This window comes from Pongo pygmaeus, chromosome 4 (assembly GCF_028885625.2).
Source record: "Pongo pygmaeus isolate AG05252 chromosome 4, NHGRI_mPonPyg2-v2.0_pri, whole genome shotgun sequence".
Lineage (NCBI taxonomy): Eukaryota > Metazoa > Chordata > Mammalia > Primates > Hominidae > Pongo > Pongo pygmaeus.
The window spans coordinates 43,982,457-44,005,016 of record NC_072377.2 but is presented as its reverse complement, the minus strand read 5'-3'; the positions used below and the strand labels follow the sequence as shown (position 1 = coordinate 44,005,016).

The 22,560-nt window shown below is 39.9% G+C and overlaps 1 long non-coding RNA gene and 1 pseudogene across 1 annotated transcript; both read left to right on the top strand.

The window, feature by feature from the left end:
- Positions 1 to 3,614: 3,614 nt before the first annotated feature.
- On the top strand, positions 3,615 to 4,908 carry LOC129036049 (S-adenosylmethionine decarboxylase proenzyme-like; annotated as a pseudogene).
- A 4,503-nt stretch (positions 4,909 to 9,411) lies between these two features.
- LOC129036050 (uncharacterized) lies at positions 9,412 to 17,865 on the top strand. Its single transcript, XR_010126380.1, has 3 exons — positions 9,412 to 9,437; positions 16,570 to 16,687; positions 17,495 to 17,865. It is a non-coding gene; the product is annotated as an uncharacterized LOC129036050 (long non-coding RNA).
- Positions 17,866 to 22,560: the final 4,695 nt, after the last annotated feature.

Sequence of the window (22,560 nt, the reverse complement as noted above, 5' to 3'; positions counted from 1 at the left end):
CTTTTGCAACTGTTGTCACTTTCCTCGAGTCCTCTTTTTTTACATCCCTACCCTCACTTTCAGCAAAGACATTTCCTTCTTTTTCACTGAGAACATGGAGAGCATCTTGTTTCCAACATTCTCTTCTCCTGCAGTGTCTGCATCTCTTTCCATTTCTCAATGAAACAGTTTCTCCCATCCAAAGTTACTCCTACTGCCTGTACTTTGAATTTGCGAGCTGCCACCTCCTTCAGTCCTTTCCTCCCTTGATTTCCCCTCTTTTCCCTGATGTAGTCCTTCACCTCATTTTCTTTAGCTGACATATTTATGTTTATATAATTTTAAAAAAACTCTAATAGCAACAGAAACTTCTTTAATACACTTGCATTGCAAACTAGTTCTATATCTCTTTCTTTTATTTCACAATCAAGCTTAGACAAAGCAGTCTACACTCACTGTTTATGTTTCCTGGTACTGACAATTGCTGGTTTCCAAATCATTCACAAATTTATATTATTCCAAATGCTAGTATGATTGGGAGGCCTGTTTATTTATTTATAGTGAGAAATATAATTCAAGAAGAATGGAATGTTTGCATCAATAGGATCCATTTATTCTGGCGACAAAGTGTAGCATAATGTTTAAGCTTGTAGACTATGTATTTACAACTGAGTAGCTCACTATTTATGTGATCTTAGGCAAGTTAATTTACGTGTCTGACCCCCAGTATTTTTATATGTATAAAATATGTAAGCAATAATGCCTACTTTATAGGGTTGTTTTGAAGATCAAATTGATACAGGCAAACCCAAAAATTGGGGCTCTTGGCTTCAGGTAGGAAGGAAAGAATTCAAGGGTGGTGACAGAGTAAAGTAAAAGCAAAGCAAGTTTATTAAAACAACAGAAAATGGCTGCTCCATAGACAGAGCAGGGCTACCCCATAGGCAGAGTAGCAGTCATGGATTGCTGACTAACAATATTTATAGCTACTCCTTAATTATATGCTAAATAAGGGGTGGGTTATTCACAAATTTTCTATGAAAGGGATGGGGAGTTCCTAGAACCAAGGGTTCCTCCCCTTTTAAACCATATAAGGGACACTTTTTTAAGCAGTAAAGTGCTCAAAATGTAAAAGAAGACGATGCCCCTGAGAAATGGGTCAGAACTGAGAGGCTGACTCATATCCAACAAGGACTCAGTATTGTTACCTGCTATGTAAAGGGTTACCGGAAGCTCCTCTGTGGAGATAGTAAGGTGTCCAGTGGGAGCTGTGGGGGATCTCAGGCCCCATGAGTCTTCTGTTCTCTTGGATATTATGGGTTTGGTTGATCCCCTCAGAGCCTGGGGCAGCCCTTTTCCAGTGGTCCTCTTGCTTACAGAGGGCACACTGACTTTGGCTCAGGGGCCACTAAGTCAGGCTCTCATTTATGCATCCCAGATGCCAATCTCATGGCACTTCCTCAGGATGTGTAACTCTGAGGTGGTAGGGGGCTCAAGGCAGCCACCACGAACTGTGTGTTTTGACTATTTCTTTTGGTTCTCTCTGCCTCCTCTGCCGTGTTCCTACTGTTGTAAACTCCAAAGGCCATGTTTAAGAGTCGGCCTGGCCAGGTGTGGTGGCTTACACCTGTAATTCCAGCTCTTTGGGAGGCCAAAGCAGGCGGATCACTTGAGGTCAGGAGTTCGAGACCAGCCCGGCCAATATGGTGAAACCCGTCTCTATTAAAAATACAAAAAAAATTAGCTGGGTGTGGTGGTATATGCCTATAGTCCCAGCTACTCGGGAGGCTGAGTCAGAAGAATCATTTGAACCCAGGAAGCAGAGGTTGCAGTGAGCCAAGATCATGCCACTGCACTCCAGCCTGGGCAACAGAGTGAGACTCCATCTCAAAAAAAAAAAAAAAAGAGTTGGCCCATGGGGGTTTGAAGTGTCGTTTCTGCCTTATGTAACTTCCTTCTAATCTCAAGGAAAGACTGAGTAATAAAATGCATACCCAGGAAAGCATACCTTTCCAGGGAGTCTGGGTCTGTATTAGTATAATTCCTGAGTGCCTCAACCAGACAGCCCTGAAATAAAGCAGGACTTCCATCCTTTTCAAAGTTACATCTCTAATCATGTCATAATTAGCTGGCTTAACCGCACACTTTTTCATGCCTTCTATTAAACAAGTTACCATGTGATTTCTGCATTCAAAATCTTGGCAACTCCTCTGGTAATCTCTTTGAGGCTCCAGATCTGGAACTGCATCTCCCCCCATATGATAAATGGCATGGCCTTGGTTATAAGCATTCTACCTGCATTTTTACGGGCAGTACCCAGAATCATTTGTTTATCCTCTGTGATAGAGCAGGTGGACAACATTTGCAAGTCATACCAAGTTAAGTCAAAGGACATGGTCAACTTAACAAACTTCTCTGCAAACTTCCCTGCATCCTCTAAAAACCAGCTATATTTCTCCTTGCATAAAGCCAAATCACATATAGAAAAAAAACACATGTATTCTGGTTGTCCAGTCATCTCTATCTGCTACCTCTCACAATGAACATAAGTTCAGTTTTAGGGGCTGATATGAGACCCCACTCCTGGTGATACTGGTTGGGCTTACTTCCTTGGGCAGGGCGAGATATAGGCTTGGGATAGTTTAATAAGGGGAAGGGGAGGTAGAATCCTGTGCTGTGGAACTGGTGAGATCACCCTCCTCAGAACTGGGGACTGAAGAGACTTCAGGTTGGGGAGCACATGGGCCTTCTATGGGGAGTAGCTGGGAGGGGATTATGTAGGGTATCTAGTGTGGCTTTTTGGTGTCTGGATGTAACATGAGCAAGGCACATTCTACAGGTGTCCCTTAAGTCAGGATCCTAGTAGAGAGCCATAAGAGCCTGTACATAAGGGATTTCTCTTCATTCTCCTTCCTTTTTACAGAATAAGTTGAATTGTAAAATAGTACTATAATGTAACAAACCATTTTTAGGCCAAATTTCTTGGTCTCTTAGTTTGTATTGGACCCAAACTGTGTTGCAGTAGAAAATGAGTCTCGGCTTACACAGTATGGCCGGCCACATTAGCTAGCATTCGCTCTACTCTCTCTGACAGGGAAGCAGCGGAATACAAGAGACTGAACTGTATCTGCCTCTGTTTCCAAAAGATTCACGTTCAACTTTCACTCACACAAAGCCGGGAAATTTTTACTTTTTTTTTTTTAGACAGAGTCTCGCTCTGTCACCAGACTGGAGGGCAGTGGCTTGATCTCGGCTCACTGCAAACTCCGCCTCCCAGGTTCAAGCGATTCTCCTGGCTCAGTCTCCCAAGTAGCTGGGATTACAGGCGCCCACTACCATGCCCAGCTAATTTTTGTATTTTTAGTAGAGACGGGGTTTCACCATCTTGGTCAGGATGGTCTCGATCTTCTGACCTAGTGATTTGCCCGCCTCAGCCTCCCAAAGTGATGGGATTACAGGCGTGAGCCACCACGTCCAGTCATTTTATTAGTCTTTAAAAAAAAAAAAAAAGGAAGCTGAACTTTTGTAACACAGTTGGAACAATTCACAGCAGCCGCGGCAGCCGCAGCAGTGGAAGAAAAGGTTTAATTTAGTTGATTTTCTGTGGTTGTTGATTGTTCACTACTCTCTTGGTGATGGAAGCTGTACATTTCTCCGAAGGGACCGAGAAGCTGCTGGAGGTTTGGTTCTCCTGGCAGCAGCCCAGTGCAAACCAAGGATCTGGGGATCTTCGCACTATCCCAAGATCTGAGTGGGACTTTTTTTTTTTTTTTTTGAGATGGAGTCTCACTGTGTCGCCCAGGCTGGAGTGCAGTGGCACGATCTCGGCTCACTGCAAGCTTGGTCTTCCAAGCTCACGCCATTCTCCTACCTCAGCCTCCTGAGTAGCTGGGACTACAGGCGCCCGCCACCACGCCCAGCTCATTTTTCGTATTTTTAGTAGAGACGGGGTTTCACCGTGTTAGCCAGGATGGTCTCGATCTCCTGACCTCGTGATCTGCCTGCCTCAGCCTCCCAAAGTGCTGGGATTACAGGCGTGAGCCACCACGCCTGGCCAAGTGGGACATACTTTTGAAGGATGTGCAACGTTCAATGATAAGTGTGACAAAAACTGACAACCAGGAAGCTTATGTACTCAGTGAGAGTAGCATGTTTGTCTCCAAGAAACGTTTCATTTTGAAGACACGTGGTACCACTCTCTTGCTGAAAGCACTGGTTGAAGCTTGCTAGGCATTACGGTGGGTTTGATTCAATTCAAAGCTTCTTTTATTCTTGTAAGAATTTCATGAAGGCTTCCCCCTAAGGGTACCTACACTAGAATTTCCAGGAAGAAATAGAGTTTCTTAATGCAATTTTCCCAAATGGAGCAGCATATTGTATGGGAAGTATGAATTCTGACAGTTGGTACTTATGTACTCTGGATTTCCCAGAAAGGTAATCAGTCAGCCAGATCAAACCCTGGAAAATTTGATGAGTGGGCTTGACCCAGCAGTTGTGGACCAGTTCTACATGAAAGATGGCGTTACTGCAAAGGATGTCACTTGTAAGAGTGGAATTCACAACCTGATACCAGGTTCTGTCATTAATGCCACAATGTTCAATCCTTATGGGTATTCGATGAATGGAATGAAATCAGATGGAACTTATTGGACTATTCACATCACTACAGAACCAGAATATTTTTATGTTAGCTTTGAAACAAACTTAAGTCACCTCCTATGATGACCTGATCAGGAAAGCTATGGAAGTCTTCAAGTCAGGAAAATTTGTGATCACTTTGTTAATCAGAGTTCTAAATGTCGCGCCGTGTTTTCTTCACCTCAGAAGATTGAAGGTTTTAAGCGTCTTGATTGCCAGAGTGCTATGTTCAATGATTACAATTTTGTTTTTACAAGTTTTGCTAAGAAGCAGCAATAACAGCAGAATTGATTAAGAAAAATGAAGAAAAAAATGCAAAAAGAGAACACACGTAAGAAGGTATTGGATGCTTTCTAGATGTCGATGCTGGGGGGGCAGTGCCTTCCATAACCACCACAGTGTAGTTGCAGAAAGCCCTATACGTAGTGATAGTGCAATCATTTTGAATTGTATGCATTATTATATCAAGGAAATAGATATCTTGCATGAATGTTCTCTCCTGTGTTTAGGTATTCTCTGCCACTCTTGCTGTGAAATTGAAGTGCATGTAGAAAAAACCTTTTACTATATGAAACTTTATAACACTTGTGAAAGCAATTCAATTTGGCTTATGCACAGTGTAATATTTCTCCAAGTATCATCCAAAATTCCCCACAGACAAAGCTTTCATCCTCATTAGGTGTTGGCCTCAGCCTAACCGTCTAGGACTGTTCTATTAAATTGCTGCCAGAATTTTACATCCAGTTACCTCCACTTTCTAGAACATATTTTTTACTAATGTTATTGAAACCAATTTCTACTTCATACAGATGTTTTTTAAAACAGCAATTAAAGTTTTTCTTCCATGAAAAAAAAGAAAGAAAATCGATCTTTCTCTTTAAGAGAATTTGAATTTGATCCAATTGCTTTTGACACCCTAGCAGCAAGTCCTTTGAGATGCTTGCCATTGTCCCCATGTCTAACAAGGATCTCCACAGACACAGAAGTTTTTCTAAATCTAGCAAGAGCCTAGTTAATTTTTCTTTCAAATGCCTACCTCCCTTTTCCCTCAAGAAAGGTCAGTAGGGCAATCACCACTAATTCCTGCAAAAAAGGCATAAGTACAGTTAGCATGGCATAACAAAAATGAATTATGAGATATGAGTGGACAGTAGAGAGATGGATGGCTGCATCCACTAGCAAATGGAATGCAACAAAAGAGGAGGCTTTTTTTGTTTGTTTATTTGTTTGTTTTTGAGATGGAGTCTGGCTCTGTCCCCTAGGCTGGAGTGCAGTGGCATGATCTCGGCTCACTGCAAGGTCTGCCTCCCGGGTTCACGCCATTCTCCTGCCTCAGCCTCCCGAGTAGCTGGGACTACAGGTGCCTGCCACCACATCCGGCTAATTTTTTTGTATTTTTAGTAGAGACAGGGTTTCACCACGTTGGCCAGAATGGTCTCGAACTCCTGACCTTGTGATCCACCAGCCTCGGCCTCCCAAAGTGCTGGGATTACAGGCTTGAGCCACCACACCCGGCCAAAAGAGGAGTTTTAATAAGCAAATTATTGAAGGAGAGATTAAAATAAGGAAATAGAATTCTTATAGTCTGAATTCCACAAAAAGTGAAGAAAGCATTTTGGAGAAAAAGTGGGATGACAAAGACAACAAGAAAAAATGATGACAGAGACCAAGATCCCCCAAGGATGGGACTCTAACCCACAATCCTAGAGGGGTTACCTAGATCCCTCTAGAGTGGGACTCTAACCCACAATCTTAGAGGGACAAAAGCAGTTAATGCTGAAAAACCTGGAGCGTCCAGGCATCAACCAATGACGATCCCCCACATCAAATGCTACACATCCCAGAATAACCCGGAGGCAGACAACAATGAACCCCAAAGGCACAAGCCCAAGGTCCTCAATGGTGGGATTCTCACCCACAATCCTATGGGGACAATTCCAAAACAATTGGGGGCACAGAACAACATGACTCCAACATTCCAAAGTCAGCACAATGGGGGATCACTCATAATAACAAAAGAAAAAATGCAGCCAGGCGCGGTGGCTCACACCTGTAATCCCAGCACTTTGGGAGGCTGAGGTGGGTGGATCATGAGGTCAGAAGTTTGAGACCAGCCTTGCCAACATGGGGAAACCCCGTCTCTACTAAAAATACAAAAATTAGCCAGGCATGGTGGCACACGCCTGTAATCCCAGCTACTCAAGAGGCTGAGGCAGGAGAACTGCTTGAACCCGGGAGGCAGAGTTTGCAGTGAGCTGAGATCACGCCACTGCACTCCAGCCTGGGTGACAGAGCAAAACTATGTCTTGGAAAAAAAAGAAAAAAGAAAGAAAAAAATGCAAAACAAACAAGGAAACTGTCCTACCTCATATAAAATAGAAACAATTGCCCAAATAGCAGGGGAAACAAAGGAGACACCTATCCATGGAGGGCAAATGGTGCTGATTGACGTTAGTAGGGGGGGCGTCCAGTGAAGGTCTCCTGCAGGTCCCCTCGGCTTGTTAATCCCTTCATGGGTTCCAGGAAAGATGATGCAGGTGAATCCGAAAACTGGGGCTCAGCCCAGGAGGGTTCTTGGCTTCATGCAGGAAGGAATTCAAGGGTGAGCCGGCAAAGTAAAGTGAAAGCAAACAAAGTTTATTAAGAGCAACAGAATACAGGAAAATGGCTGCTCCATAGATAGAGCGGGGCTACCCCATAGACAGAGTAGCACTCATGGATTGCTGACTAACTATATTTATAGCTACTCCTTAATTATATGCTAAATAAGGGGCAGGTTATTCATAAATTTTCTAGAAAAGGATGAGGAGTTCTCAAAACCAAGGGTTCCTCCTCTTTTAAACCATATAAGGTAACTTCTGGACATTGCCATGGCATTTGTAAACTGTTATGGCACCAGTGTGAGTATCTTTTAGCATGCTAATGTATTATAATTAGTGTATAACACAGATCAAGGGCAGTTAGAGATCACATTCATTGCCATCTTGGTTTTACCTGATTTGTCCGATTTCTTTAATGCCTCCTGTTTTGATTAGCAAGGTTGTGACCAGTGTTTGGAAAACAAGTCCTGCTGATCTACCTCAATATAAGATAATTAAATTAGATAATCCATGTAAAGTGTTCATTTGGAACATAGTAAATGCTAAATATTAGCTGTTATTATTGTTACTACTTTCCTCCCAATATGCAAATTTAGATGGATAATAAAATTATAATAAGAAGATTGCTTAGCACTAGATTCCCAGAAGTGGTTGTTTATTCATCAGTTTAATGGCCTCGGGCAGGATACACCCGCTGCAGCATCTAGAGTGCTCAATCTCTGGAAAGGGTGCACTTTCATGGACTCTTCAGAATCCTACGATTATTTCACATCTCTGCAACTGTAGGATCCCAGAAAAACAATACTCCAATACAAAGGCTTCAAAAGCAAGTCTCTCTGACCTTCTATCCTCCTGCCTCTGGCCCCTCATTCTCCCAAGGCTAGCCTTAGAAACTAGAATTTTTCTTCCTCAAGGCAGGTCATAGAAACCAGAACCCCATTTCCCCAACACCAGGCATAAAACCTAAAAGTATTATCCTAACGTTCCCCCAACGTTTTTGTGTAAAAATCAGCCATAAAAAAAAATTATTTGACCTACCTTGTTTGATTGTAGGTCTAAAGACCCTCATTCCAGACAGCATCCTGCCCCATACCCAGAATGAAATCCATGCTCAGAGATGCAAAGAAGAATCTAGACAGACAGGCCTTTCTCGGTTTCCCCACTCAGTCTTTAGCATTAGATCTTACCCTTTTTGTCCAATCATATTTCTACATAGCTGCCCATACTTTGTTGAACCTAATGATAAAAATGGACAGTTTCCTCTATATCTTTGGGTCCGCATTCTAAAGGCTCCTGTGTCAGGTACAACTCTAACCAAATAAATTTATATGCCTTTTCTCCTAGTAATATGTGATTTTCAGCAAAACTTCAGAAGGCAAAGGGAAAGATTTCCCAGCCCCTAACCAACATTTGGCACTCATAAGCTCTTCCTCTTTAACCTTCTATTCTCCACTGGCTTCTGTCATTTTATTCCTATGTAAATGAAGAAAACAGATTTCTCTTCTTCAATCCAGCCATTAAACTTGATAATTTTCTCTTCTCTTCTGTCTCACTTTTCCTAAGTAATCTCATTTCTTCCTGTGGCTTCAGCTATCAAATCTCTAACTCAAGCAACATTGCTCTGAGTGCCAACACCATAAATTTAACTCTCCTCTGAAGAACTCCACTTGGATGCTCCAGGTACCAAATGAAATATCCAAAACGGAAGAAAGGAGAGTCCCTTCATTTCCTGAATCTGCTCCCTTCTGGTATTCCGAATCTTACAGGCTGAGGCACCAAAGCCAGAATCCTGAAAGTCATCCTGATCTCTGGCCTCTCACTAATGCCTCACATACAATCTGTCAACTTCTTCCTAAAAATCTCTTCGATGTGGCCCTTCTGTCCAATCCCACTACTACTAGCTTAGTAGCTACCATCATTTCTCACCAGAATTTCTACAATAGCCACTGAACTTGTTTTCCTGCTTCATGCGTCATATGCCTCCAACCTACCAATCTCACACCCCTGCATATCCTCAGCACCTGGAACAGTGTCTGGCATGAAGTAGACACAAAATCAATATTTGTTGAATGAACAAGCGAATGAATCAATTCCTATCATAGAGGCCAAGGAAAAACTTCCCCTTTGCCCTCTGAAGTTTTGTTGAAAAGTCAACTGACAAAAGCAGATTAAAAGAAGAAATGACATGAGGAATAATTACTCTGTGGTTCTCCTTTGTGGGTATGTTAATAAATTTCTGTGCCATTTCTCCCATTAAGCTGCCTTTCATCAGTTGATTTTTCAGTGGACCTTCAGAGGGCAAAGGGGAAGTTTTTGCTTGGCTCCTACGGTTTTGGTGCTGTGAGCAGGATACCAAAACTGTTCTGCTCTTAAGCCACAGTGAAGGGAACCCAGGACCTGACTAGCTGCCGGAAGAACAAGAATTTCTTACCAGCCAAGCTTCTGGCCTCTCTTTCTGTGGAATCTGATCAAGTTGACAGTTAAAATCCCTGTTTGTCTCTTTTCTCTGCAAAATCTTCATTAATGGGAGACAAGGATTTGTGTGAGTAGTCTTGGGTGTTGTGACTCTGGTGTAATTTTTGGTTTAAGTATTCATATTATTTGATCCTTTTTGTCCCAGAAATCAACTTTTTCTTTCTTTATCTTTCTGTGTTGTTATGTCATAAAGAAGGGTACCAAGCATGAGGTAGAACATAGGCCTAAAGCCTTTATAAGCCCATTGTTCCAGCCAGCCTTGCGGACTTGTCAGAATTGTAGTTCTGACCAGAACAGCATATAAACTTTGTTGTGGGCCCCCAAAATGAAAACCATATGAGATTCCCCTTTCATCTAGTTTTACATCCTTGAAAGTGTGGCTGGTGACCAAGTGGGAGCACTCTCTCTTGGTCTCCACCATCTATGAGGCATGATTTTCAGGTCATATAAGGTGACCAGTCTGAAAATGGCTGGGACGTGAGACATGTAAGATTTTAAGCAGCACACTTTGTGTTCTGAATGTGTCAAGCTCTCAGGGGAGTTTGTCTTAAAAAGTCCCATCACTGTGGGCTTTTGTCATCTCAACCCTTGTTGCTTGGTTCTAAACAATTGCCTTCTTTGTGTTTATAGACAGAACAAATTAAAATAAAGACATATAATAATATCATGGCTAACCTTAGAAATTCTCTTGACAAAATTAAACAGCAAAAATCTGACCTAACACAAAGTGAAAATCATAACATATGTGCTCAAACTGTCTATAGGATTCACAATAAAGCTGCTCCACCTTTCAGTCCAGTAGTTAAAATTCTGTGCTTTCACTACTGTGGTCTGGGTTTGATTACCAGTCAGGGAACCGGTACCTTTTGGTCTGATATTTGTGTGACTTTTGGCTTTTTGGGGTACCCATTTGTTGTTGATCCTTTTCCCTTTCATGGACAGCTTTTGATTTTCTGCCTCCTTCCATCTGTGGGGGCATATGAGGCTTTTGGGCCTTTGTGTGTAGACAGTCAGCTGAGAAGTTGAGACACTAGAGAATATGGCTGGACAGATGTGGGTTGAATCCCGTTTGCGGCTACTGAAACTTTATTTTCTTTGAACTGTCTTTGAGTGCATCTGTATCTTGTGAGGACTGCTTTTTACCTCTTTGGAGACACCTCATGTGTCCTTAGTTAAATTGTTGGGTCACTTGCAAAGTTACCTTTCATAAAAAAGTTTAAAAGTCAGGAATATCAGCTATTTGTCCCAGCTAAAATCTGATAATAAAAGATCTGAAAATATATTTTTAAAAAGCTCTATGATCAGAAGTCAGCTTAATTAAAAGCTAATATTCAACATATATGTTGAATATATAGTTATATACATAAATATATAATATACATATATTTATAGAATTATATTATAACTATATTAAATATATAGGTATATATTTAATATAGAGTTATATATTTCTATGAATATATATCTATATATTCATAGAAATCTATTTAATTTATATTTAATTTAATTTATATTATATTATATTATAAATATATAGTTATATATTTGTATATTTATATATTATATTCTATTTATATATTCTATTAATGTATAATATATGTTATATATTATATATAACATATAATATATGTTATATATTATATATAACATATAATATATGTTATATATTATATATAACATATAATATATGTTATATATTATATATAACATATAATATATAAATATTATAAAATATATAATAGATAAATATTATTTTTATATTATATATTATAATAATATATAAATGTATTATTACAATATATAAATATGTGTATATAAATATGCAAAAATATATTTATATAAATACATGTATATAAATATGAAAAAATATATTTATATAAATATATGTATATAAATATGCAAAAATATATTTATATAAATACATGTATATAAATATGCAAAAATATATTTATATAAATATATATATTTAAAGGCCTTTCTGCCTTTTTTCTTTGGGATCCTATTTCTGAAGATTTTTCTAGTTTACTGAAACTCCTTTTAATTGTATATTTGGTCTTTTTGTATGCTTCATTTCTTGCGGTATGATTTTTGTTAAGAAAAGCGTAAAACTTCATTGGCTTTTTGTTCCTCCTTTCTCTTTGCTGTCTTGAATACCACATAAAAGGATCTGTGGGAACATCTAAAGACCCTGTAAGAAACATAGAAAAAGCTGCTACTCACCCACTTTGTGGGAATGATCTTCTGTCTTCCTGTGGAGTCTAAAGAGTCATGGGCAAGTTCTAAAGCTCCACTCTCCTTTGCATTGCATTACCTGGTCTCTTTGGCTTTGGGGGTTCAAGGAATTACTTTGACCTATTAGAGAATTTGACCTTGTGTGTGCAATGGCTGGTGGGTCACTGGTGAGGGCTGCAGTTTTGGAGGTAGCTGACAGTGGTTGCAATTAATAGTTATTACTGTATGTAGGCTACTTGTTTCTTTGCTCTATTCTATAAAAAAGGCATAGTTGAATACATGGAGACTGTGGGAATACTCACCACCACGGAATAACACTCCCATGTTGGAGGGGCTGATCACAGAATGGGCTGATTGGTATGGGTCCCCCACCCACTAATGCCTCACACACAATCTGTCACTCTCACTAATGCCTCACGCACCCCCACCAGCCTCAGGGTGACATCTTTGTAGTGAGGTGTACTCTGGAAACACCGTGCAGCCCAGTCCTTTGGTGTTTCCCTCTTTCGTGGGGGACCCAGGGTTCAGTGTAAAAGTGGAATCCTTGATTTTTAAAAATCTAGATGCTCTGTCTTCCAGCTGTGCCTACTTTTTACATATACAAATATTAGGCCCTAAAAACTGCAAATGCTTTGTTTGCCCTGTTCCTTAATGGGCTCTGCCCAGAACTCAGTGGTCTAAATAGAAAACAGAGACTAAATTAGAAGCCACCTATATGACTAGATTGGCCTCCAAAATATGACTTTCTGACATTTAGGTGTTTGTTTTTGTTTTTGTTTTTGGTGGGGTTTTTTGCTTTTTTGTTTTGTTTTGTTTTTGTTTTTATTTTTTGAGACAGTGTATTAGGCCATTCTTGAGTTGCTATAAAGAAATTCCTGAGACTGGGTAATTTATAAGAGGTTTAGTTGGTTCACAGTGCTGCAGGCTGTACAAGAAGCATAGTGCCAGCATTTGCTTCTGGAGAGTCCTTAGGAAGCTTACAATCATGGTGAAAGGAAAAGGGGGAGGAGGCACATCTCATGGCAAAAGCAGGAATAAGAGAAAGAGAGTGTGGGGGGAGGTGCCACATACTTTAAAATGACGAGATCTTGCAAAAAACTCACTTGGCACCGAGGGGACGGCCCTAGCCGTTCATGAGGGACCTGCCCCCACGATCCAAATACTTCCCACCAGTTATTACATTTCAACATGAGATTTGGGTGGGGACAAATATCCAAACCATATCAGACTGGGTCTTACTCTGTTGTCCAGGCTGGAATGCAGTCACACAATCACAGCTCACTGCAGCCTCAACTTCCTGGGCTCAAGCAATGTCCTCATTCTCCTACCTCAGCATCTCAAGTAGCTGCTATTACAGGCACACACCACCATGTCTGGCTAATTTTGTTGCTTTTGTAGAGACAAAGTAATATACCATGTTGCCCAGGCTTAGCTAGTTATTTTTAAAAGGCTTCTGAATTTCCTCTCTGCTCATTTGTATCTTTCATTGTAACATCCTATGTGAATTTCTATAATTTTGTGTTACATTGGTGTGTTTGTCTGTTTTGTGTTGCTATAAAGGAATACCTGAGGCTTGGTGATTTATAAAGAAAAGTTTATTTGGCTCACTATTCTGCAGGCTGTACAAGAAGCATGATGCCAGCATCTGCTTCTGGTGATAACCTCAAGAAGTTTACAATTGGCCGCGTGCAGTAGCTCATGCCTGTAATGCCAGCACTTTGGGAGACAGAGACAGATGGATCATTTGAGGGCAGGAGTTCGAGACCAGGTTGGCCAACATGGTGAAACCTCGTCTCTACTAAAAATACAAAAATTAGCTGGGCATGGTGGCATGTGCCTGTAATCCTTGCTGCTCAGGAGGCTGAGGCAAGAGGATCGCTTGAACTTGGGAGGCAGAGGTTGCTGTGAGCTGAGATCACACCACTGTACTCCAGCCTGGGCAACAGAGTGATACTCCATCTCAAAAAAAAAAAAAAAGAAAGAAAGAAAAGAAAAAGAAGCTTACAATCATGGTGGAAGGCAAAGAGGAGGAGCAGGCATATCACATGGCCAAAAAGGGAGCAAGAGAAAGGTGAGAAAGACACTAGACTCTTTTTAAAACCAGCTCTCACATGAGCTAACGGAACAAGAACTCACTCATTACCACAAGGACAGCACCAAGCCATTCATGAGGGACCTGCCACCATGACCCAAAAACCTCCTACTTGACCCAACCTCCAACACTGAGGATAACATTTCAACATGAGATTTGAAGGGGACAAATACTCAAACTATATCACTTGTTGTCCATTTTTAATCTTTCTCTAACATACCCAAACTTCTTCTTGAAAACGCTTAATTTTCTCTGTTTTGAGATGTAAATTTGCTATCTTGTTTTTCTTAAAACTTGGTAAGATCTTCAGCCATGAAGGACAGACAAACTGTAACCTTTCCATTTACAAAGCTGCATTTGAATTCAACTGTCCTTTTAAACTAAGGAGTTTTACTGGTCTCGTGGCTAAAATTTTAAAGATGTAGGCCAGGTGCAATGGCTCACGCCTGTAATCCTATCACTTTTGAAGACCAAGGGGGGATGGATCACCTGAGGTCAGGAGTTCAAGACCAGCCTGGCCAACATGGTGAAACTCCATCTCTACTAAAAATACAAAAATTAGTCAGGTATGGTGGCACACACCTGTAATCCCAGCTACTCAGGAGGCTGAGGCGAGAGAATGGCTTGAACCCAGGAGACAGAAGTTGCAGTGAGGCGAGATTGCACCATTGTACTCCAGCCTGGGCAATAAGAGTGAAACTCTGTCTCAAAAAAAGAAAAAATCATATAAAGTATTTATTTGTGTTTATATTTTATGGATACGTGTCTATATTTATAGATTGCCTGTAGGGTACCAACTTAACATAAATAAATTAGTACTCATAAATTAAGTAAATAAGCCCAAACGCTTTTCAAGTTCACAAGGTATTAGCAATCTGTGGTAAATGAAGATAGTTTAAAATTTGGGGTAAAATAAAATAGAAACATTTTCTGAATTTAATTTAGATCTTTTTTTCTGGGTCTATTTGTCAGACAGGTTTACACTATCTCTGCTATTTTTTTAAGGACCTAAAACTGAATGAACATAGAAAATTGAGGAAAGAAATAAAACCGTAACAATTATAAGAGGTTATAAAAGGTTCATGGAACCTTTTTATGTTTTTTCTTGTGCAGTCAAAACCAATTGCAGGCTGGATGCAGTAGCTCATACCTGTAATCCCAGCACTTTGGGAGGCTGAGATGGGCAGATCACTTGAGCTCAGGAGTTTGAGACCATCCTGGGCAACATAGTGAAACTCTCTCACTACCAAAAATACAAAAGGAATTAGCTGGGCATGGTGGTACACACTTGTAGTCCCAGCTACTTGGGGGGCTGAGATGGGAAAATCACTTGAGCCCAGGAGTCAAAGGTTGCAGTAAGCCAAGATTGCACCACTGCACTCCAGCCTGGGTGACAAAGTGAGACCCTGTCTCAAAAAAAAAAACAAAAAAAGGAAAAGAAAATAATTGCAATTGGATTGATCTGTTTATAAGGCTTTATTAAAATTAGCTTTAGCGTTTATAATACACTGGCACAAAGTTAGAATTTGGATTTCTCTTTTGAACAAGATTTTTGTATATATTAATAAGAAATAGTAAAAGATTTTTGTTTACCTTTTGAGTAAACTGCAAAAAATATTAGTAATAAGAGGAGAGAATTTCTCTAATGCTGTTTTTATTATGTCTTTTGATTGTTTGGAAAACTGAATCTCCTCTCTGTCAAAGAGTAAAGTTTTTGCTTTTTGAAATTTTTGAATTATCAGTTTGGCTAAATGAATAACTATTATCTTACAGTGACCTGTAATCTTATTTTGATCAAGTGTTTTGAACCTTTGTATTTGCCAAACTTTCCAAAATCAAATTTAAAATTCTAACTTAAATGTTTTTTACCTCAAGCTAACCTTTGGGCATTAAAGCCCTTGGAAGTCCAAATAGGGCCCCTGGAAGTCCAAAAGAAACATATTAGGCTAATTTGGTATATTAAAATCATACAGGAAGCTGATCAAATAAAAAATGTTGTTTAATTTTCTTTGAGTTGTATTTGTATAAATCTGTTATTAATATGCATCCCAAAATTGTATCATATTGCTAAAATGTTGATAGATCTTATTATATGTTATTAGTAATAATTGTTATCCTGTTAAATTATTGTATACCACAGAAATAATGAAATTTCTTTGTCAATTGCATCAGTAATCATGGCTCTTCTAAGTCTTTTGTCATTCACCTATGATTATTGTTTTACTTGGATTCTTTTCAAAAGTGGTTTGTAATTGGCTACAGCCTAAACTCTGCTTGTTCAAAAAAAAAAAAAAAATCCATGGAAAGGGCCCTGACAGCACACACACTTAAACACAGTTTTCTGATAACTTTGGAATTCACACCATTGGACTAGTTAAAAACTTCTAAAATAATTTTTTAAAATCTAATAAATTAATGAAGATTGCTAATCCAACATCAAGCAGAATAAAAGTTAATTACATGGGGCTGAACTGATAAAATGCCAAAATAATATTTTCATAACCTTTTTTTGGTTTGAGACATTGCTGATACTTTTTATGTTTTGTTTTCCAGAGTCAAGAAAATTGTTTTTTTCTTTTGAGCTGTACGTAGCTTACAGTAATTGGATAAAGAACAATTGAAACACTAACCTTTCTCTCTACCTGATGTCTCCAGAATTTGGAAAGTATTTGTGAGTATTCTCCACTTTTGGCAATATAGTTATTTGTACAAATTCAATAGGAATCTGTTTTCTTTTGTAACAGAACACAGTTGGATACACTGATTATTTTGCCAAGGCTTTCATTGGAATGGCATCATTTTTTAATGACCAGACTGCTTTGAGGATTTGAAGTTGACTTTATAGAGCCTATAAAAAGCCTGTTGGAAAAATTAGCCTTATACCTTGTCTACACAGTTTCCTTACAAGATTCCTGACCTTGTGGTAGTAAAGAATGTCACTCTCTGGCAGGCCCAGGAGCCTCAGGATATTTTGGGGACCTTGACAAGAGAGTAGTGTATCCAATTTATACAGGAATTACAAGTGCAGTCTGATGGTGAATCCTTGTCTTGGCTTCTTAGCCTTGAGAGTTTTTAAAAGTTGAATGTGAAATTCCTTATGAAAAAGTTCCAACAAAGCCAAACTTTAAAAGAGCCATATGTGATCAATCACTATTTTTGCTGTACTTTATGCAAATAATCAGGCCAAATATAATAAAACTAAAACTTACTTTGCAAATAAATTGGTCCTACTATGATTTGCCTTTAATAGAAAAGGGGGACTGGAGAGAGAAGAATTATGTTTCAGAAGAAAATGATAGCATACCTGTTGTTAGATTCTAGCTTTGTCCATTGTTTTTAAGTTTTAATTATTTGCCTACATTTGAACTAAATCTTGAATTCTCTCCTGGCTACAAGTCTCCAAGCTAACATTTAAATTTTTTTCTCCTATTTTTCTGACTTGGAATAAGTAGAAGTTAAAACTATGCTTTTCTTGAAGCCCCGCAGACTGGAGCAAGACAACTTGAATAAACTATGGGAAAAATCACTACAGCAACATATATAAACAGCCTTTATGCTTGTTGATGTATGGAATACTCAGAAAGTTCACTGCAACACCTGATTTAAACTACAACCAGGAGACTCTGTCAGATTAACACTACAATCTGAAGAACTATAGAGACTGTCAAAAAACTAGTGTAGAGTCTACAGTAGATATTAACCTTTGTTTTTCTTCTGTTTTCATAGAAACACCTTTTATTAAAAATCTGTTTTCCTGCTTCAGTCCTAGTCCATCTGTAATGCCACCCCCTGGAATGAGACATAGCTGTTTAACTGAACTGATCTATTCTCGGGACTAAGAGACTGATTAAAAAGATATAAAATGATATATTCAAATTTGCTCTTTTCTGCTTATCCCTTTTGTTTTTCCACTCCTTTGTCTATCTGTTTCTGTAACCAAAAAGGCGTCCTGATCCAGACCCCAAGAGAGGGTTCCTGGATTTTGCGCAAGAAAAAATTCGAGATGAGTCCACAGTGCAAAGTGAAAGTAAGTTTATTAAGAAAGTGAAGGAGTGAAATAGTCCATAGACAGAGTAGGGCATTCCCAAAAGTAAGAGAAGGAATGCACCCACTCTAAGTACAGTACTTGTTTATATATAGGATAACAACAACAACAACAACAACAAATCACAGGGAGATGTGCTCTACTACAAGGGCTTGTGATAAAGGACTAATTTTCTCAATTACTATATTTTGCAAGAATTGATATTATTCTGTTTAAAGCAAAATTAGGAATGTCTTTGTTCTCAGGATGTCATTCCTGGGCCTGGGTCTGTTTAGTAAACATTTTTAATCTGTTCCCTTAACCAGAAAGAGCTAGAGGCTAGGAATACCTAACCTCCTGGGAATCCAGCCCAGCAAGTCCCAGCCTTATTCTTCTAGATGGAGTCACATTCAAGATGGAGTCACTCTGGTTCGAATGCTTCTGACATATTTCTCCCATCCCTTTTACAAGAGGACCCGTAATCCTAAGGGTTGCAGAAGAATGAAGATCCATCTTCTGTAACTTCATGCTGAACAGGGGCAATGATATTCATATCCACCTATTAGGGTCTCTTATATTCAGGGTAGAGAGGAGCTCAGTCAGAAAGCGTCAGTATGGTGAGGGTCATTTGTAACTCTGAGTCCCAGCAAAAGGGATATCTGGAAGATTAATAAGTGTTCAATTTAAAAAAGCGTTGAGTAAGCTTATCTTGCATTCCTACACAAAAAGTACAACAGCAATGTATTTACAACAGCAAGGCAAAATATATGAAATCATCCCAAGTAAACTAAACAGGAAGGCTTGCCGAGAACTGGGCAGTTTTTGGAACCAAGCTGATATAGGGTCGACTGACAGCGCATCAGTGACAGAGATATGAATGTCTAAAGCTTTCATAGACTGGGTAATATTATGTAAACCGTCCAGAACACACACACAACATTCGGTTTTGATCAAAGCACAAGTTTCCCCTTAGGCTGCTGTTAAAATTCCACAGCCGTATAATTTTGTAAGGTCACCTGCCTAATCTGAGAAGTTTCTTAAGTTAGGAAGGTAAGGCATGGTAAGTATTATTGAAAGTTGCAGCCGTGTGCTTGGCTAGGGCTTCAACTCGCAGCTCGATATCTATCATGGCGCCTGTGGGGAAAATATAGCCAACAGGTAGAACCACAAAAATGCCCATTTTTGTCACGTATGCTGAGCCTTTACAATTTCCCAGTTAGATGAGAGAGAGTCCAATTTGGTGAGGATGTGTCCTGGGAGATAAGGATCACCCCACATACACTGTCCAGTCCAATTATGGGGTAAGTATGGCCAACTGTGGGTTCCACAAGCCCATAACCATCCCCAAGAGGAAGGGTAGGCACCCATTTTTGGTGAATTATGTTGCCATCCCAACCAAATATGGTCTGTTAAAAGAAGGGTCTGATTACATTGTTGAGGCAGCAACCATCCTATATCATGTGTTCCAGTGTGGTGGTGACTATTATTGCACCTTTCAAAACACAGAGGTCCTTTGCCTGATACCAGTACTTGAACAGCTGTCATCTGCCTAAGTCCATCATGTACAGTATAACCTAAAGTTGGGGTGGAGTTTAGCTGTTTCCTAATTACATTAAAAAGTGCCTTTTTTTCTCTCCATAGGAGAGGAAAGGACTAAGGCCTGTGTGGCTATGGTACTGGGGAAAAGAGAGAATATGTTTACAATATTCAGTTTCCCAATCATAATAAAGTCCCCATAAACTTAGGTTGGCCAGTTGAATATTCAAGGGCAAACCAGAAGTAGAGGAAAGTGGCAATTCTCCACATACCCAACAGTTTGTCCGATTATGTAGAGAAATTAAAGTCTGTGCCCACTCAGCAAATAAGTTACTCTCTGTGTGATTCCATCTTATACCCAAAAGTAGGATGCCAATCCATATCTTTGTGTTACCAATCCCTTTTGTTTATTTTGAACAGGAGCCAGAGGTCACTGGTTGATTCACAGGAATAAGTGGTATTAGTCTCTTGTGTTCCGTTGGCCTGTGGGACGTTATAAGAGACAAGTTTAATTCGGATAAGTGGACCCAGTTGTTTATTCCTAGAAGTTTAACTGCAGTTGGGATACTAAGAAGAACTTGCTAGGGTCCCTTCCATTTGGGGGAAAGTTGATCTGCTGGGGATCCTTCCTCCCAAGCTTTTAATGGGACACAATCTCCCAGCTGGGTTATAATAGGATTCTCTTCCTTAGTAGGAGAAGGAGTCTTTGGTTTCCATATCCAAGGGTTGTCTTTTGCACTTGTCCTGAGTTGATTACATAACTTTGTAGCGTGAAAGCATCTATGTCTATCAGGAAGTCTGTAGTTAAGAAAGGCCTTCCATACATTATTTCAAAAGGACTGAGCTGCAGATTTCCCGTGGGGGGCCACTGGAGTCTGTAACAAGGCTACAGGCAATAAAGACAGCCAGGTTGCTGATGTTTCCTGTTAGAGTTTAGCAAGAGTCCTTTTTAGCATTTGATTGGCTCTACTTTCCCTGAAAACTGTGGCCTCCACACTAAATGAAGGCAGTATTGAATTCCTAGGCCTGAAGATATGTTTTGGAGTATTGTCACTATGAAAGATGGGCCATTATCACTCTGCAATCTCTTAGGCAAGCCAAATCTAGGAATTGTTTCCTTCAATAGCAGTTTAGAAACCTCAATTGTCTTTTCAGACTGGGTAGGGAAAGCCTCAATCCTACCGGTAAAGGTGTCGATGAATAACTAAATATTAAACCCTTTACCTGGGGTAATCTGAGTATAGTCTACTTGCCAATCTTCACTGAGGTATGTTCTCCTAAGCTGAACAGACCTTACTGAAGAAGGAGGTAAAGATTGGTTATTCAGATTATTCTGGGCACAGAGTTTACAGGCCCAAGTTACCTGCTTTACTGTTTTAAATAAGCCTTTTACTAAAAAAAAAAAAAGACGAGACATTAACTGAAATTGGGAATCTCTTCCCAAATGAGTAGAATCATGCAAATGCTTAACTATTTCCCACTGATTAGCACCCAGTATCAACAGTTGTTTTCATTGATTATCCATCCAGAAGGATCCTGAATTAAACCCTGACCTTTAGCCCATTCTTATTTCTCTCAGTACATCTCAGTTCTCTCATTACTGGGGTGGTGGGCACTAATATGCCTACAAGTCCAGCTGGCTCCATTAATGCAGCGGCCTTAGCTGCAGCATCTGCAAAGGAGTTTCCCTTTGTCACACTACAGTCTCGTTTTTGATGCATTCTGAAACAGACTACACCCACTTCTTGGGCAGCAAAACAATATCTAATAGATTTAAATTTTCCAAGTGATGTTGCACAGGGGAGCCCTTAGCAGTTCCTCCCAGAGAGCAGCATGAGCATGAAGTACCAGGAAGTGTAAATGTTGATTCTTAAGTCTTTTTCCAATTGCAGGGCTCTAATAAGAGCTACTAATTCTGCTTTTTGAGCCAAAGTAGAAGCTGGTAAGGCTTCTATTCAATTACCTCATGTTAACTGACAACTGCATACCCAGCTTTTCTGTTTCCCTGGTGCACAAAGCTACTTCCATCTATAAGCCATTCTACTTCAGGATTATCTAGAGGCTTAGCCTTTCAATTTGGCCAGCTGGAATAAATTTGCTCCATAACTTGTATACAAGAATGACTGTCAGGGTGCAGTGGCTCACACCTGTAATCCCAGCATTTTGGGAGGCCGAGGTGAGTGGATCACCTGAGGTCAGGAGTTCGAGACCAGCCTGGCCAACATGGTGAAACCCCATCTCTACTAAAAATACAAAAATTAGCCGGGCGTGGTGGTAGGTGCCTGTACTCAGGTACTCAGGAGGCTGAGGCAGGAGAATCACTTGAACCCGGGAGGCGGAGGTTGCAGTGAGCCGAGATCATGCCATTGCACTCCGGCCTGGGGGACAAGAGCAAGACTTCATCTCAAAAATAAAAAATAAAAAAATAACGATATAGGGTGCCTGTGGGTTCAGGCAGATAGGCAGCTGGATTAAAAGTCTAGCATACTTAAGAGTTACATAAAGATTCAGACTCATCTATGGATTTTCCTGAATTTTTCAGAAAAATGGCCAAACTTCTCTTTACATAGAGCCACATCAGACATAGAAAAGGGGACATGTACTCTTATGGTGCCTTCTTCTCTGTTTGCCACTTGTCTAAGTGGACAAAGATTTCCCTTTGGAGATTAAAAAGAGGCTTCACTACAAGTAGTACCTGCAAGACTAGATTCTTCAGGAGGTGGTGGGTATAAAGTAGGACTAGACAAGTAAGGAGAAGGGGATGAAGGGGCTTCAATACAACTTCCAGGTGGACTAAAGGGAGAAGAGGCCAATGCACTGAATATTCAGAGCTGACAGAGGAGGTTCTGCTCCACCCAAAAATGCCCACTTAACTTGGGGGGCTTGCATCAAGGGATCATCTATTGTGGCTAGTTTTTTTCTTCCTTTCCTCTCATCAAACATGCACATGCCTGCTGCAGGGTTTTCTCCTGACTGAACAACAA